General features: G+C 46.9%; 1 protein-coding gene across 4 annotated transcripts in view; it reads right to left on the bottom strand.

Annotated features, from left to right (window-relative positions):
• LOC126188094 (peptidoglycan-recognition protein LC-like) overlaps nt 1–15,074 on the bottom strand; it is a 613,402-nt gene that overhangs the window by 351,793 nt on the left and 246,535 nt on the right. The window lies entirely within an intron of this gene.

Here is a 15,074-nt window from a genome sequence, read left to right as displayed (position 1 = left end):
GCAAATGAGAGAAAGGCTTCGTCAGTGTAGTCGCTAGCAAAGTCATCCGTACAACTGGGGACGAGTCCTCGTACGTCTCTCTAGACCTGCCGTGTGGTGGCGCTCGGTCTGCAATTACTGACAGTGGCGACACGCGGGTCCGACTTGTACTAATGGACCGCGGCCGATTTAAAGCTACCACCTAGCAAGTGTGGTGTCTGGCGGTGACACCACAGTGACAGATATAAAAAATAGATGTTTTCTGGTATAGCGAGTTTTGGAAGGGAAAGTTAAAGAGACTGCACCAGCTAAGAACATTGGGAAATGAGAAAAATGTCGTTCGAAAGACAGATGTTATTGTTTCTCGAGTGGATATGACATTAACTAATTCTTGAAACTGGAGATGTTGTCCTGTTCTGTAATATAATGTTGGAGATTATTCGAGAGTTGGGTTCCTGCTAATGGAAGGACTGCGAGAAAGTGGCTGAGCGATAAAGTGGGACAGAAAAGATTTTGCTCTGATGGGAACGGGTGTTTCTGCCATGGGGTTCACACAAGACAGCTAAGGTCGAGGAGAGACATGATGCACAATGAACGTTGATAAGACAATACAGAAGATACAGGGAGTGGAAATCTCTGCGCTTGTCTGCACACAGCCAGGACAGTTGTCGCCACACATGATAGTGCTATATGAGCAAAGAGTCGAATGTCGCAATATATCCAGGCATTCATAAGAAGATCCAGGTACCGTCATCTTTCCAGAGAAAGTCTTTGCAGGATAGTACCGCTGTAATCAATATTTGAAAGTATAAGCGTACAGGTTCTATTTTCAGGTCAAGAGGGAGGAGCTTTTTGTATTTTTGAATGGCATGGAGAGGTCCTGATGCTTTCTTGCACATTGCAGCTACGAGCTCACAGCAATTTAGATTTTCATCTATTATTACCTAGACTCTTTGCTGAGAGATGAAAGGAATTCTCGATATTCGGGCTAACGAACCTTGTGCTTCGGATGGGTTCAGCTTCAACCCTATAATCTGCGCCCATTTTGATAGTACACACAGGTCAGCATTGATATTTTCGATAGCTGTCTTCAGGTTTATTGGGTTTGCGCTTAGATACAACTGGATCTCATTAGGATATATGTGCTATTCGCAATAGGTCAAAATTGATCACACACGACTGACATACAATGAAAAGAGTATGGGACCTAACTCTGAGCCGTGGGGGACGCCTGACACTACCTGCCTCCATTATGACTTTGTGGTGCCCGACAGGACTCATTGCTGAACGAAACCATTGCAATTGCACTTGGCCAGACATTTAGGCTGCTAGGTTTGACAAGTAAAATGTCGAAGCTTACAGTGTCAAAGGCTTTGCTGAAGTCTACGAAGCACATGGTAGCCATCTCTTGTCCATCCAAGGCAATCTTCGGGTCAGCTGTTACCTTTATTAATGCAGATGGACCCACGTTTCATCTAAATAAACCACTCGCCGCTTTAATTCCGATGCTTCATTTTTTCCTAAAAGCTCTAATGTTCTATGCTCTTTTTGCAAGTATGTTTTCTCGTCCGCAATGATTCGTTAATCCCAACACGTTTCACAGTCAAAGCTCATAGATGGAACAATTTAGCCTTCGATCGTCAACTTTTGCTTGCACCTTCCATTGCCCTCTCTACATCTACATCTGCATCTACATACACTTTCCGCAAGCTACCGTACGGTGCGTGGCGGAGGGTACCCTTTACCACAACCAGTCGTTTCCTTTCCTGTTACACTCGCAGATAGAACGAGGAAAAAACGACTGCCTATATGGCTGCATACGAGCTCTAATTTCTCGAGCCTTATCTTCGTGGTCCCTATGCGAAATGTATGTTGGCGGCAGTAGAATTGTTCGGCAGTAAGCTTCAAATGACGGTTCTCTGAACTTTCTCAGTAGTGTTCTTCAAAATGAATGTCTTGTCTTCTTCCCTCCAGAGATTCCCACGAAGCAAATCCATAACACTTGAATGCTGATCGAACCTATCGGTAACAAATCTTGCAGCTCGCCTCTGAATTGTCTCGATGTCTTCTTTCAACCCGACCTGGTGTGGATACCAAACACTCGACCAGTACTCGAAAATAGGTTGCACTAGCGTCCTATATGCGGTCTACCTTACAAATGCACCACAATTTCGTAAAATTCTCTCAATAGACCAAAGTCGTCCATTTGCCTACCTTATGTCACTCCCCACATGCTCGTTCCATTTCATAGCTCTGTGCAGCCTTACGCCCAGATATTTAAACGACGTGATTGTCTCCATCAGGACACTGCCAATGCTGTATCCGAGCCATATGGGTTTGTTTTTCCTATTCATCCGTATTTACATACACTCCTGGAAATTGAAATAAGAACACCGTGAATTCATTGTCCCAGGAAGGGGAAACTTTATTGACACATTCCTGGGGTCAGATACATCACATGATCACACTGACAGAACCACAGGCACATAGACACAGGCAACAGAGCATGCACAATGTCGGCACTAGTACAGTGTATATCCACCTTTCGCAGCAATGCAGGCTGCTATTCTCCCATGGAGACGATCGTAGAGATGCTGGATGTAGTCCTGTGGAACGGCTTGCCATGCCATTTCCACCTGGCGCCTCAGTTGGACCAGCGTTCGTGCTGGACGTGCAGACCGCGTGAGACGACGCTTCATCCAGTCCCAAACATGCTCAATGGGGGACAGATCCGGAGATCTTGCTGGCCAGGGTAGTTGACTTACACCTTCTAGAGCACGTTGGGTGGCACGGGATACATGCGGACGTGCATTGTCCTGTTGGAACAGCAAGTTCCCTTGCCGGTCTAGGAATGGTAGAACGATGGGTTCGATGACGGTTTGGATGTACCGTGCACTATTCAGTGTCCCCTCGACGATCACCAGTGGTGTACGGCCAGTGTAGGAGATCGCTCCCCACACCATGATGCCGGGTGTTGGCCCTGTGTGCCTCGGTCGTATGCAGTCCTGATTGTGGCGCTCACCTGCACGGCGCCAAACACGCATACGACCATCATTGGCACCAAGGCAGAAGCGACTCTCATCGCTGAAGACGACACGTCTCCATTCGTCCCTCCATTCACGCCTGTCGCGACACCACTGGAGGCGGGCTGCACGATGTTGGGGCGTGAGCGGAAGACGGCCTAACGGTGTGCGGGACCGTAGCCCAGCTTCATGGAGACGGTTGCGAATGGTCCTCGCCGATACCCCAGGAGCAACAGTGTCCCTAATTTGCTGGGAAGTGGCGGTGCGGTCCCCTACGGCACTGCGTAGGATCCTACGGTCTTGGCGTGCATCCGTGCGTCGCTGCGGTCCGGTCCCAGGTCGACGGGCACGTGCACCTTCCGCCGACCACTGGCGACAACATCGATGTACTGTGGGGACCTCACGCCACACGTGTTGAGCAATTCGGTGGTACGGCCACCCGGCCTCCCGCATGCCCACTATACGCCCTCGCTCAAAGTCCGTCAACTGCACATACGGTTCACGTCCACGCTGTCGCGGCATGCTACCAGTGTTAAAGACTGCGATGGAGCTCCGTATGCCACGGCAAACTGGCTGACACTGACGGCGGCGGTGCACAAATGTTGCGCAGCTAGCGTCATTCGACGGCCAACACCGCGGTTCCTGGTGTGTCCGCTGTGCCATGCGTGTGATCATTGCTTGTACAGCCCTCTCGCAGTGTCCGGAGCAAGTATGGTGGGTCTGACACACCGGTGTCAATGTGTTCTTTTTTCCATTTCCCGGAGTGTATTTCTACACTAAGAGCCAGCTGCCATTCATCACACCAATTAGAAATTTTGTCTGGATCATCTTATATCAACCTACAGTCACTTATCTTCGACATCTTCCTGTACACCACAGCAGCGTCAGCGAGCAATCGCAGATGGCTGCCCACCTTGTCTGCCAGATTATTTATGTACCGTATACAGAAAAAAAACAACGGTCCTATCACATTTCCCTCAGCCACTCCTGATGTTACCTCTATATTCGATGAACACTCGTCGCCGAGGACAAAGTAATGGGTCCTTTTATTTGAGAAGTCTTCGAGCCAGCCACATATCTGGGAGCCTGTTCCGCATACAAGCACCTTCGTTAACAGTTTGCAATGGGGTACCGTGCTGAATGTTGCACTATCAACCCTTCCCGTTCTCACTGTCAGTAAAATTAATTGCGATACCAATAAGTTAAGGCTTCCCGAGAGGATATTTTCCTCCATCACTTTTAGCACTCTTACTCCGAGATAGCAACGGATGCTGCTTGCAAATGGAATGAGACTTTACTTAGCCACATGACGTAATTAACTCTCGCTGCAACCGGATAGACAGTTCGCCTTGCCAGGTAAAGACTATGGACTCATTTTCTTTATGCTACACAAGACATCTGTTATTATTAAGATTTTTATTCCCATGTGAGTTTAATAATAATCACAGTATATGAAAAAACATATCTGCAAAAGAGCTAAGGGAGAAAGAGGGCATGGAAATATATCAATAGCCGCCATTGACACTTTAACAAAGAGTGTGTGGATAAATAGTTGATTGTTGTTGCTAGACTTAACTCACTGGTGCGACAAGCGCGAAAGGAAAAAAAAGTCTGGTACCTTCTGTATGATGCTCTGCAGATTAGACTGATTTTGCATCCACAAAGAGAGTGAGTGACACCAAAATAAAACTTACATGTGGTGAACATGTACATTGGCTGACAAAAAATGAAGCACCCAGAAGACATGGACAGATTTCGTACACGTACACGTACACCCCATGGGAGGGGATGTAAATGATTAGAGCTGTAGTTCTGTGTAATATGTAGAATGGCAACCACAGTGCACTATTGTTCCCGTTTAGTGGTTATATCAGGCCTGATAGGGTATATGAGAGACGTGAACAGAATCAGATGTTGCGTGATCACTGTTCAGACCACAGAGATGTCGTGACTGGATTGATACCGCGATATCAGCGGTTAGTGTTAGAATGGGGCCTCGTCGTGGGTCTCTATTTGACCCACTGGCCGAATCGTGTGGTATCCAGATATGTGGGGCATTCGGGTATGAGATTGGACCCACGTTTGATTGCATGGGAACGTGAGAGCAGGCACACTCTTCGTCAAGGTTCTACTCGAGCACGTCTGACCACCACAAGGGAGGATCGGCGTCTATGGTCGCAGGTTCGAATCCTGTCTCGGGCATGGATGTGTGTCATGTCCTTAGGTTAGTTAGGTTTAAGTAGTTCTAAGTTCTAGGGGACTGATGACCACAGCAGTTAAGTCCCATAGTGCTCAGAGCCATTTGAACCATTTTTTTTTAGGATCGGCGTACTGTGCACTAAGCACACTCTTCATACCAGCGGCTGCCTTCTGGGAGCAAGTGATGGAGTCCATACAACATTCTGTATCATCCTGCAACACTGGTTGCAGACTAGCAACGGTCGGCCTTGGGAATTCCCATCCTAAGCATAAGCCACTGTTAACATCTTAACACAAACGGCTGAGTTCAGCGCGGTGCCATGACTGGGAATCATGGACTGCTGATGAATGAGCTGTCCAGCGATGAATTGCGGTTGACCACTAACCCCGATGACCGTCCTCAGCGAGTATTGTGGCCAAAGGGCTGAGTATGGCGAAGCGCCATGACCAGGAAGCTGATGAACGCCCTATACGAGGTGCATTCAAGTTCTAAGGCCTCCGATTTTTTTTTCTCCGGACTGGAAAGAGATAGAAACATGCGCATTGTTTTAAAATGAGGCCGCGTTCATTGTCAATACGTCCCAGAGATGGCAGCAAGGTATGGCAGATGGAATTTTACCGGCAGCGGCGAGAATGAGAACTGTTTTAAATACTTAAATTGGCGACGTTTTCCTTACTTGAACAGCGTGCAATCATTCGTTTTCTGAATTTGCCTGGTGTGAAACCAATTGAAATTGATCGACAGTTGAAGGAGACGTGTGGTGATGGAGTTATGGATGTGTCGAAAGTGCGTTCGTGGGTGCGACAGTTTAATGAAGGCAGAACATCGTGTGACAACAAACCGAAACAACCTCGGACTCGCACAAGCCGGTCTGACGACATGATCGAGAAAGTGGAGAGAATTGTTTTGGGGGATCGCCGAATGACTGTTGAACAGATCGCTTCCAGAGTTGGCATTTCTGTGGGTTCTGTGCACACAAACCTGCATGACGACCTGAAAATGCGAAAAGTGCCATCCAGGTGGGTGCCACGAATGCTGACGGACGACCACACGGCTGCCCGTGTGGCATGTTGTCAAGCAATGTTGACGCGCAACAACAGCATGAATGGGACTTTCTTTTCGTCGGTTGTGACAATGGATGAGACGTGGATGCCATTTTTGAATCCAGAAACAAAGCGCCAGTCAGCTCAATGGAAGCACACAGATTCACCGCCACCAACAAAATTTCGGGTAACCGCCAGTGCTGAAAAAATGATGGTGTCCATGTTCTGGGACAGCGAGGGCGTAATCCTTACCCATTGCGTTCCAAAGGGCACTACGGTAACAGGTGCATCCTACGAAAATGTTTTGAAGAACAAATTCCTTCCTGCACTGCAACAAAAACGTCCGGGAAGAGCTGCGCGTGTGCTGTTTCACCAAGACAACGCATCCGCACATCGAGCTAACGTTACGCAACAGTTTCTTCGTGATAACAACTTTGAAGTGATTCCTCATGCTCCCTACTCACCTGACCTGGCTCCTAGTGACTTTTGGGTTTTTCCAACAATGAAAGACACTCTCCGTGGCCGCACATTCACCAGCCGTGCTGCTATTGCCTCAGCGATTTGCCAGTGGTCAAAACAGACTCCTAAAGAAGCCTTCGCCGCTGCTATGGAATCATGGCGTCAGCGTTGTGAAAAATGTGTACGTCTGCAGGGTGATTATGTCGAGAAGTAACGCCAGTTTCATCGATTTCGGGTGAGTAGTTAATTAGAAAAAAAATCGGAGGCCTTAGAACTTGAATGCACCTCGTATTGAGCAATGAATCGGGATTCAGCACTGGTCTGGGGGACCATCCTCGGCGAATACGGTGGCGACCTGGGACAAGGTCCCATTCTTCCAGTGCTTTCGAGAGGTACTGTGGTGTTACTCTTGGCGGTGTGGAACACAGCGCCAACGGGTATGGCTTCACGTCACGGTTGGTGATGATTGACAGAATTCTGATGGCACAGCGGTTCGTCACCGACATCCTACTTCTTCACGCGTTAACTGTCATACGGCACTTTCGTGGTGCAATTGTTCAAGAGGATAGTAACTCGTCAAGGCACGTGTCTCTATTGAGTGTCTGTACAATGTTGTGATAGTCCCGTGACTAGCAAGATCCCCAGCTCTGTCATCAATAAAACATGTGTGGACCACCTCGGACTCCAACTCTGTCCCAGCACCAGTATCCAGGATATCAAGGACCAGTTACAGCAGTTGTGGGCCAGGCTGCCGCAGGAGAGGACACAATGGCCGTACGACACTCTGCCCAAACGAATCAGCGCATGCATCCATCATACTGACAAATATGTAAGTTTCATTTCGTTAGCTCCTCGCCTTCTATGTGCTTCACGTATTTTTATCAGGCAGTTTATTTGGAAGTGCGTGCGTAAACAGAGGAGAGTAGTGGTTGCATCCAGCCAGCCAGCGGTGACAGACATAGATGTATTACAAACTCACAGTATGAGAAACGGAATGGTTGCACTTCAATATTTCCGGGCGTACTATGTCACTGCCACCACCATCTAGCAACTGATATCGTTGAAAGACTGCTCAAGAGGTATAGTTTAGCGACCTTCAAACTGTCAGAAATTTCTCCCTCTGGAAAATTTACGATTAGTTTAATTTTCTTTTTCGAGTATGCTTCTATTTTAAAGGCTGTACAAATAAATGTGCTTTTACAGTAACTGAACTGAATGTTTGCTACTCGTTGACTGTACCAGTATTATTACATAGGCTTAAAATTCCCACTGTAGTCATTTACGTCTTTTGTTTCAAAATATATTACTTTAAAAATGGTCGTTATTTTATATCTACAATGATATGTTTTGCTGATTGAATTTTTGTCCTGATGTGGATGAACAAATCTCACACATTTTGGTGTTATTAGGAGGTACACAGCATTTCTGATTTGTGCCATTTTTTTGCCCTTGTCGTTGTTTGTACGTATTTTCTTGCATCTTCTGTTGACTGTTCTCTTACATGTGAGTGTATTGATAATGTTGCCAGAGAAACTTAATGTTATTTACCAATTACGTGCAAGCTGCAACATCCTCTAACGGCTCTGGCCAATCGTCTTCATTGGTGGCGGGTGCAGATAGCGTCGGTAATTTGAAGCTCACAGTAGAACAAATATGGATACTTGTGTTTACTTTCAGTAACTTGTAGTAATGCAGCTTGCTAAAGTCGCGAATGAATTTACTTGAAGAAATCTATAGGCGCATAAAGACACGCGCGCGCGCGTTTGTGTGTGTGTGTGTGTGTGTGTGTGTGTGTGTGTGTGTGTGGGTGGGTGGGTGGGTGGGTGGGTGGGAGGGTGGGTGCGTGTGGTATACACATATGACGAATTATCTGGAGTAACTATTGTAGAACTATAACACCCTAGCACTCGCAGTTATGTGACTAAGGGGGGGGGGGGGGGCGGAGCGGGTGGGAAGAAGAGAGCAGGCTATGTATATGACGTGTAACAGGCACAAGTGCAGATATTTTTATATGTGGTACCTTAACATGTACACATATCAGTGTGTTGATTGTTTTTTCTCTGCATCATGAACCTTACGACCAAGTGTTTTCTGCATGGCTTTAACTCCACCACCAAGTGGACCACGGCTGTCAGTATAGAGTAACCGTTTCGCGTCCCTGTGTCCACATTTCAACACCTTACCTGCTGGCCAGGGAAAAAATGTGCATAAATGGCTTGCTTTTGCAGCATGTTCTTGGAGGTACTACTGAACCTAAAAACATACGACTTGTAATAGCTAAAATTCTTGGTCTGTAAATGTAAATACTGATATAATGTTGTTCAACATACAGTCCTCTGTTACCAACAGAAATATTGCGCTTCTACTCTTTACACTCCGTAGAAGCAGCACTGCTAGAACTAATGGTAGGTTTGTGAAGAAAGTGAGTTGTAAAAATGATCGGAAACAAAAGATATTAGTAACCGAGTCACAATTTTAGGTGTCAATTGACTAACTGTTGATAGTTTCAATGAAAATTTATTCCTAGGTGTATGGTAGTGGTGAGGGTGGGAGGGGCGACGACAAAATTTTCTAAAACGAGAAATATTAACTGGCAATCCATAGTACTCGGGCTTTCTAGAGTGACTGGTAACGTCTTGATAACAAAGGATCCACAGGGGTGGACGCGTGTCTGGTGGTGATACGTAAATCATAATAAAAGTCACCTGTCATGGCTGGGTAACCAGCTAGTACGAAATAAAAGCTGAAACAGGCTTCTTTGTTATAACGGCCCACGGTGGCCAGTAGGCAAGTAAGAAAAAAGAAAGGACTTTTTTCCTTCTTTTATTAATACGAAAGCCGAGACGTCGGCTGTAAAGGGGGAAGTACAAAGGGAGGACGAGGCAGTATTATGCGGAACCTGTGATTAATCCGGATGAGAGAGCGCGGAGAAAAATTCCTGCAGAGACAAAACAAAAAGTGCAGAGCTCTTCTCTAGTAAAAACGTTTTAGTCCACAGAATAAGTCTGCAGACCGCGAACAACATTGTAGATTAACACTGTGAGTGTTAGGTATTAATACGAAACTTATCTGACCCCGTGTCGGATTTCTAGCTTCTCTCTGTCGCGCAGGCTTTTCCAACCGTGTTTGACATAGTACGTAACACATCTCGCGCCATGTGGTGCATGGTACATGATGTAAAGCACTACCATGTCGCGTTTCACGTGGACACATCCGCTGTGAGAGCGGACTAACATTAGCTGAAATGCACACTATTGTAGAGATCGATCTAATAGGCAAGCAAAGACTCTAGGATAACAGACGTTGCACCAGACGTGTGGGTTGGAAATAACGGTAGTGTTAGGAATAGTACAATTACGGACCAGTCGATGAAGCGCAAGATTTGATGCAATTCCGTGTCAGTACTCTCAAACTGCTATGACAGACGATCACTTCACTTCCACTATTTTCTGTCACCTATCCTTGAACAATTATTTTTAGAATCTAGTTTCGGCCCAAAAATTATTACCTTTATCCTAGAGCAACTGTATTCCGAATTTACGGAAACAAAAAGCATTGTAAACTTACACGGTGATGATGATGAAGTTTGGTTTGTGGGGCGCTCAACTGCGTGGTTATCAGCGCCCGTACAATGTCCCAATCTTTGCTCAGTCCAATTTCGCCACTTTCCTGGATGATGATGAAATGATGAGGACAACACAAACACCCAGTCATCACGAGGCAGGTGAAAATCCCTGACCCCGCCGGGAATCGAACCCGGGACCCCGTGCTCGGGAAGCGAGAACGCTACCGCGAGACCACGAGCGGCGGACAACTTACACGGGAAGTTATGTTTAGTCAATATAGAAAGTAATTCATGTCAGCAAAGACATAAAATAATTCTCTGCACATTATGTTATTAACAGAAACAGAAAACCATATAGAAATGGGAAATCATACTTCACCTTAGCTTCCTCATGGAGGGCCAAATCAATGGCTATTAAGGAAACCAAATTTTAAAAAAGACGTCGGAAATGCAGAAATATTGCAGGGAAATGCAAAACTGTACGATGATGCTTTGTTCTGCTGTAAACTGTCTTCTTGGCGGATTTTTTTTCTTTTTTTTTCAGTCATCAGTCTTCTGACTGGTTTGATACGGTCCGCCACGAATTCCTCTCCTGTGCCAACATTTTCATGTCAGAGCAGCACTTGCATCCTATGTCCTCCATTATTTGTTGGATGTATTCCAATCTCTGTCTTCCTCTTTGCCTTTATAGCTCCGTCTAGTACTAAGGAAGTTATTCCCTAATGCCTAAAGGATGACCTATCACCTTGTCCCTTCTCATAGTTATTGTTTTCCGTAGATCCCTTTTCTCGCCGATTCTGCGGAGAATGTCCTCTTTTCTTACTTTATCAATCAACCTAATTTTCAACATTCTTCTGTTGCACCACATCTCAAATACTTCGATTCTCTTCTGTTCCGGTTTTCCCATAGTTCATGTTTCACTACCAACACAAAGTTGTGCTCCAAACGTACATTCTCAGATATTTCTTTGCCAAATTGAGGCCTAGATTTTCCTTGGCCGTGAATGCCCTCCTTGCTAGCGCTAGTCTGCATTTCACGTCCTCCTTGCTACATCCATCACGGGTTATTTTGCTGCCTAGGTAGCTGAATTCCTTAACTTCGTCTGCTTCGTTGCCCCCAATTCTGATGTTAACTTTCTCGCTGTTCTCATTTCTGCTACTTCGCATTACTTCCGTCTTTCTTCGATTTACTAAAAAAATGATCAAATGTGTGTGAAATCTTATGGGACTTAACTGCTAAGGTCATCAGTCCCTAAGCTTACACACTACTTAACCTAAATCATCCTAAGGACAAACACACACACCCATGCCCGAGGGAGGACTCGAATCTCCGCCGGGACCAGCCGTTCGATTTACATTCAACCCATAATCTGTGCTCTTTAGACTGTTCGTTGGATTCCGTAAACTGTAATTATTGTTCATTTTAACTGAGGATAGCAATTTCATCGGCGAATCCTATCACTGATATCCTCTCACCATGAATTTTTATCCCACTCTTGAACCTTGATTGATTTCTAGCAGATATGTATGTGGCAGAGCGTTCATACATAAAACCATTCATTTACAGCATTTTAAAGTCTTTCGATTACACACTTTGCAGACAGCTGATCTAACTTCCACATGGATTTCAATGATTGATCCGCCTACATATTTCTGAATCACAATTTTCACACCACCATTTGCACCCACAACTACACTGTCATTAAATTTTTGAACAAGTCGTATTTGTACTGAAAAAACAAAATGCCGCTCCTTCAAAAAAAAAAAAAAATGTTCAAATGTGTGTGAAAGCTTGTGGAAGTTAACTGCTAAGGTCATCAGTCCCTAAGCTGACACACTACTTGTTGTGTTGGCAGAAGAGCCAACACCGTGTTACTAGTGGGGGCCGAAATGCACGCGTTTTAGCCCACGCAGGCTGGCGTGAGGAGGGGAGGAGGGAAGGACTATACTGACGTGAGGTCTGCAACATGACAAGGAATTAAAATTCAGAAAGCGGACGGTATTAGCTTGATACTTAACTTTAATCCATTAATGATGAACGTCGCTCTTGACGGTACATGATTCACAATATTATCTCTTCAGAATAGGAACTGAATATGGCGCCTTGCTAGGTCGTAGCAAATGACGTAGCTGAAGGCCATGCTAAATTGTTGTCTCGGCAAATGAGAGCGTATGTAGACAGTGAACCATCGCTAGCAAAGTCGGCTGTACAACTGGGGCGAGTGCAAGGATGTCTCTCTAGACTAGACCTGCCGTGTGGCGGCGCTCGGTCTGCAATCACTGATAGTGGCGACACGCGGGTCCGACGTATACTAACGGACCGCGGCCGATTTAAAGGCTACCGCCTAGGACCTAGGCTGCGGTGACAACACACTACTTAACCTAAATTATCCTAAGGACAAACACACACACCCATGCCCGAGGGAGGACTCGAACCTCCGCCGGGACCAGCCGCACAGTCCATGACTGCAGCACCCTAGACCGCTCGGCTAATCTCACGCGGCGCTCCTTCAAGAGTAATGAGCAAGTTACAGGTATCGATCCAAATTTCTATGGTGTGATGGTGTGGCTACTACAGTTGAGGCTACTGGCCACGAAACCAACACAGCCTCATTTGCAATCTTCCTCGAATACAGTCAGCTAAGAAGATATTGCACCAAAACCACGCGGTCCAGTCACATTAATGTAACCACAAATTTTGTTCGAGGTCGACGTGCAATAACGATTTACAGATGGCAGGTGTTAGCACTAGCTGTCGAGGTTAGATGTTTCAAATGGCTCCGAGCACTATGGAACTTAACATCTGAGGTTATCAGTCCCCTTGACATAGAACTACTTAAACCTAAGGACATCACACACATCCATGCCCGAGGCAAGATTCGAACCTACGACCGTAGGAGCAGCGCGGTTCCGGACTGAAGCGCCTAGAACCGCTCGGCCACCTCGGCCGGTGAGGGTACATGAAGCGCGTCGGCGGGACGCAGAAAACAGTGCAGCCGTTCTATTGCGGAAACGGAGCTGTTTATCTGACGTCCAAAAGAACATGATCGCTGTCTTCCTGGCCAAGGGTGGAAGCATTCCCAAAACAGCTACGTTTGTAAACTTTTCGCTTTCCGCCATGATTAAAATACGTCGTGCATGGCAATTGGCGCTATTCAAAATCGGCCCTGAGGCAACTGTGATGCACCACGAGCCATAGATGAGAGGGGTGAACGCCAGCTATGGAGATATGTTGAGCAACTGACCGACTAGATGAACCAAGGGGCTGCCAGCAATGTCTCGTCAATGACTGTTCAGCGAACGTTGCTGTGTATGTCCCTCCGCTGCAGAGTTGGGGTTGTGTGGGGGAAGAGACAAAACAGCGACGTCATCGGTCTCATCGGATTATGGAAGGGCGAGGAAGGAAGTCGGCCGTGCGCTTTCAAAGGAGCCATCGCGGCATTTGCCTGGAGCGGTTTAGGGAAATCACGGAAAACCTAAATCAGGATGGCCGGACGCGGGATTGAACCGTCGTCCTCCCGAATGCGAGTCCAATGTGCTAGACACTGCGCCACCTCGCTCGGGCCTCCACTGCAGGCGCCTGGTTCATACACACGTGCCGACGGTGTTCATCGGCAACGACGGCTGGAGTTTGTACGTCAGTACCACACCCGGAGATACAGTGAGTGGCGACAGGTAAACTTTTAAGATGAAACACGTTTTATGCTCCATCGGACACGCAAAGCGTCTGAAAGCCAAGACTGCAACAACCGTCGGAAGACTCCAGACCGGAGGAGGGAACATTATGGTCTGGGGAATGTTTTCAAGGCATTCCCTGGATGATCTCGTCATTCTGGAAAGCACAACGGATCAACGCAAGTATGTATCTATCCTCGGGGATCATGTCCACTCCTAGGTGTTCATTTTTCTTCGGTACGATGTCACCTACTAGCATGGGAATGCAACGTGTAACACAGCTCTCAGTAAAAACTGTAAATTGTGGTAAGATCTTATGGGACCAAACTGCTTAGGTCATCGGCCCCTAAGCTTACACACTACTTAATCTAACTGAAACTAACTTACTCTAAGGACAACACACAAACCCATGCCCAGGGAGGACTCGAACCTCCGACGGGGGGAGCAGCGAGGACCGTGAGAAGAAGCCCAGACCGCGCCGTTATACCGCGCGGCCCAGCTCCCAGTGCACGTGCGTAGTTCGAAGAGCACCACGATGAATTTACCGTACTTCCCTGGCCACCAAACTTACTAAACATACAGCAGCTGTCCACGGCAGTGGAGTCAGCATGGCTCCGCCTCCTTGTCGGTACCTTCCAGAACATCGTTGACTCCCATCCAGCACGTTTCGCAGCGGTCTGCGCTGGAAAACGTGGTTGTTCAGGTTTTTGGCAGGTGGTCACATTAATGCAACTGGACAGTGTAGTTACTGTACGTAAAGAAGTACGGCTGACAGGCCAACAAGTAATTGGCTCGTAGGGTCGCCGTGTGTATCGCAACCCAACACATACTGATCTGCACTTACGAGCTACTCGCTGTCATTATTCTTCTCAACGCAGCGATGTAGAACGTTCATTTCTTCACACATGTATTATATCAGATCCCCAGATTTGGCGCGCGGGGTAGCCGCGCGGTCGTAGCCGTCTTGCCACGGTTCGCGCGGTTCCCCCCGTCGGAAGTTCGAGTCCCCTCCCCGCCCTCCCCCCTCCCGGGCATGGATGTGTGTGTGTTGTCCTTAGCATAAGTTAGTTTAAGTTAGATTAAGCAGTGTGTAAGCCTAGGGACCGATGACCTCAGCAGTTTGGTCCCATA

Source organism: Schistocerca cancellata, chromosome 5 (assembly GCF_023864275.1).
Source record: "Schistocerca cancellata isolate TAMUIC-IGC-003103 chromosome 5, iqSchCanc2.1, whole genome shotgun sequence".
Taxonomy (NCBI): domain Eukaryota; kingdom Metazoa; phylum Arthropoda; class Insecta; order Orthoptera; family Acrididae; genus Schistocerca; species Schistocerca cancellata.
Note: the sequence above shows the minus strand (reverse complement) of the source record. Positions and strands in the feature narration are given on the sequence as shown.